Here is a 3,693-nt window from a genome sequence, read left to right on the forward strand (position 1 = left end):
CCCAGCTACTTGGAAAAAAAAAAACAACAACAAGTTATCATTAACTGAGAATGTGCTATGTGTCTGGTATTGTTCTAAGCACCTTACATATATAACATTAGTTATTCTACATTTTCTTTTCTTTTTTTTTTTTTTGAGACAGAGCCGCAAGCTGTTGCCCTGTATAGAGTGCTATGGCATCACAGCTCACAGCAACCTCCAACTCCTGGGCTCAAGCGTTTCTCCTGCCTCCGCCTCCCAAGTACTTGGGACTACAGGTGCCTGCCACAATGCCTGGCTATTTTTCGGTTGCATTTGTCATTGCTGTTTGGCGGACTCGGGCTGGATTTGAATCCGCCAACTCAGGTGTAGGTGGCTGGCACTTTAGCCATTTGAGCCGCAGGCGCCTTAGCTGCTTGAGCTGCTTAAGCTGCTTGAGCTGCTTGAGCTGCAGGCACCTTAGCTGCTTGAGCCACAGGCGCCTTAACCATTTGAGCCGCAGGCGCCTTAGCTGCTTGAGCTGCTTGAGCTGCTTGAGCTGCTTGAGCTGCAGGCACCTTAGCTGCTTGAGCTGCTTGAGCTGCAGGCACTTTAGCTGCTTGAGCCGCAGGCGCTGAGCCTATTCTGTGTTTTCTATATTGGTCTAGACGCAGTGGATCATGCTCATAAGCCTAGTACTCTAAGAGGCCGAGGCAGAAGGATTGCTTGAGCTCAGATGTTCGAGACCAGCCTGAGCAAGAGTGAGACCCCTTGTCTACTAATTATAGAAAAACTAACCAAGCATTGAGGTAGCTGCCTATAGTCCCAGCTATTTGAGAGATTGAGGCAAGAGGATCCCTTGAGCCCAAGAGTTTGAGGTTGCTGTGAACTATGACACCACAGCACTCTACCCAGGACAATGGAGTGAGACTCTGGGCAGCACCCAAAGCTCAGTGGGTAGGTCACTGGCCACATACACTGAGTCTTGTGGGTTCAAACCTGGCCCAGGCCTGCTGGAAAGCAATGACAATTGCAGCTAAAACAACAACAGGCTCAGTGTCTAAAGTACAGTGGTTACAGTGCCAGCCACTTACACTGAGGGTGGTGGGTTCGAACCTGGCTGGGGCCAGCTAAACAACTGCAACAAAAAAAAACAGCTGGGTGTTGTGGTGGGTGCCTATAGTCCCAGGTACTTGGGAGGTACTGAGGCAAGAGAATCACTTAAGCCCAAGAGTTTGAGGTTGCTGTGAGCTGTGACGCCATGGCGCTCTACCAAGGGCAACATAGTGAGAGTCTGTCTCACAAAAAAAGGAAGAACAACAACAACAAGAATGTCTGATGTCAGCTTTCTCCACTATTGGCAATGTCAATAATAAACACTTTTTTTTTTTGCAGTTTTTTGGCCAGGGCTGGGAAAAAAATAAATAATAATAAAATAAATTAAAAATTAAACAAAGAGAAAATCAGCTTTTCATCCTCTTTCAAAAATTGTGACAGCTGGCTAGATTAAACAAATTCATGAGAAATGAATTTGAATCCACCATCCTCGGTGTAAGTGGCTGGCACCCTACTCCTTTGAGCCACAGGCGCTGCCCAACACTTTTTTCTTTTTTGAGACAGAGTCTCTCCCTCTCTTTCTCCCTCACAGAGTACTCCCTCTCAGAGTACTCTACTCTGCCCAGGGTAGAGTACTGTGGTGTTATAGCTCACAGTAATATTGGGCTCAAGCAATCCTCTTGCCTCAGCCTCTCGAATAGCTAGGAGTATAGGTGCCTGCCACAATGCCTGGCTACTTTTTCTATCTTTAGGAGATATAAATTTATATTAATACTTCTTTCTTATCTTTCATCTGTTACTAACTTTTTTTTTGAGACAGAGTCTCAAGCTTCCCTGGGTAGAGTGCCGTGGCACCGGAGCTCACAGCAACCAGCAACCTCAAACTCTTGGGCTTAAGTGATTCTCTTGCCTCAGCCTCCCAAGTAGCTGGGACTACAGGTGCCCGGTACACCACCCAGCTATTTCTCCGTTGCAGTTGTTATTGTTGTTCAGCAGGCCGGAGCCAGGCTCGAACCTGCCAGCCTTGGTGTATGTGGCTGGTGCCCTACTCACTGAGCTTTGGAAGTCGAGCCTGTGATTGTTATTTTCTGTATCCTAACCGCTAGACCACTGGGGCCATAGTTGTTATTATAATTAACAAATACAAAAGCAAGCAGAGACTGCTAGTTCTCCCATGGGGATGCCCAGCCTTTTTTTTCATGCCATGCATGGGCAAAAGCGTTGTCTTGGGCGCCATATTAAATCCATGAACATGGGTGAAAGCTGATAAGCAAAATAAGAAGGCCCATGAATAATTTGGGCCACAGATAGGCAAAACAAGCCTTGAATAATCCTCAAGCAGCCCGCGGGCTACACATTGAACAACCCTGCAGTTTCTTTTGCCATTGGGATGAAGCCATGTGACTTGTTCTGGTTAAAGGACAATAGGTGGAAATATAGGTGCCGCCCTCTGGATCCTCCTCTGTCACAGTGACCTTGGAAGCTCTCTGTTCCAGAAGAAGCAGCAAGATGAAGTTAGTCCACATCTGCCTGGCACATACAGAATTTAAATTAATGAGAAGTAGACCCTTTTGTCTTATGCTGCTGAGACTTCAAAGTTTACCTTTTACCATAGTAGAATATAGCATTTCCTTGACTAATTTCAGGAGCATGTCCCTGTAAGTGTGTGAATGATAGCTTGATGATTATTCGAGAGACTAAGTATACTATTAGCTCAACCCCAGTAGCTCATGGCACTGGCCACATACACCTGGGCTGGCAAGTTTGAACCTGGCTCAGACCCGCCAAATACCAATGAAAACTACAATAACAACAACAGAAAATAGCCAGGCGTTGTGGCGGGCGCCTGTGGTCCCAGCTACTTGGGAGGCTGAGTCAAGAGAACCACTTAAGCCCAAGAGTTTGAGGTTGCTGTGAGCTGTGACACCACTGTACTCTACTGAGGGCGACATAGTGAGACTCTGTCTCCAAAAAAAAAAGTGTGAGTGGCTTCAAGAAGATAGATGGCCAGGGTGCTTTGAAGGCTTACAACCAAAAGATGAGATCGACTACTTAATTTAGTTGCTTTGGTTTCTTTCTCTGTGAAATGAGTACTTTGGTTGAAATGATCCCAGTGTTCCCTTCTAGCTATAATATTCTATATTTCTTTGTGAAGTCCTTTTTTTTTTTTTTATTTGTGTAAGCACTTTTGTAATGGGGGAAAAAAACAAATTTTGCTGAAACATTGGGTAGCAGATGAGGCAATGTGACTTTTTTCATACAATTTAAATCCAGTATTCTCCTACAACGTTTTTGCTGAAACTTCAAAATAGTGCTTACTAATCATCTTCAGGGGAACTTTGTGAGCCATGAGTAAGCAAGTTTCTCTCTTTTTTTTTTTTTTTTTTGGCAATAGAGTCTCACTTTGCTACCCTGGGTAGAGTGCTGTGGCATCATAGCTCTGAGCAACCTCAAACTCTTAGACTCAAGTGGTCCCCTTGTCTCAGTTTTTCATTTTTAATAGAGATGGGGGCTAGGGAGGGGGGGTCTCACTCTTCCTCAGGCTTGTATTTAGCAAAGATGGCCCTTTCTGGGGTGGCATTTGAGAAGTACGTGTCCTGCAGCTACCTGAAATCTCATATTATTCATAACTCTCCAGAAAGCTATTGAATGACAATGAAGGTGTTTGCTTGGGAACAA

The sequence above is a fragment of the Otolemur garnettii genome, unplaced genomic scaffold, assembly GCF_000181295.1.
Source record: "Otolemur garnettii isolate 467f Iridium unplaced genomic scaffold, OtoGar3 scaffold00007, whole genome shotgun sequence".
NCBI classification, from domain to species: Eukaryota; Metazoa; Chordata; class Mammalia; order Primates; family Galagidae; genus Otolemur; species Otolemur garnettii.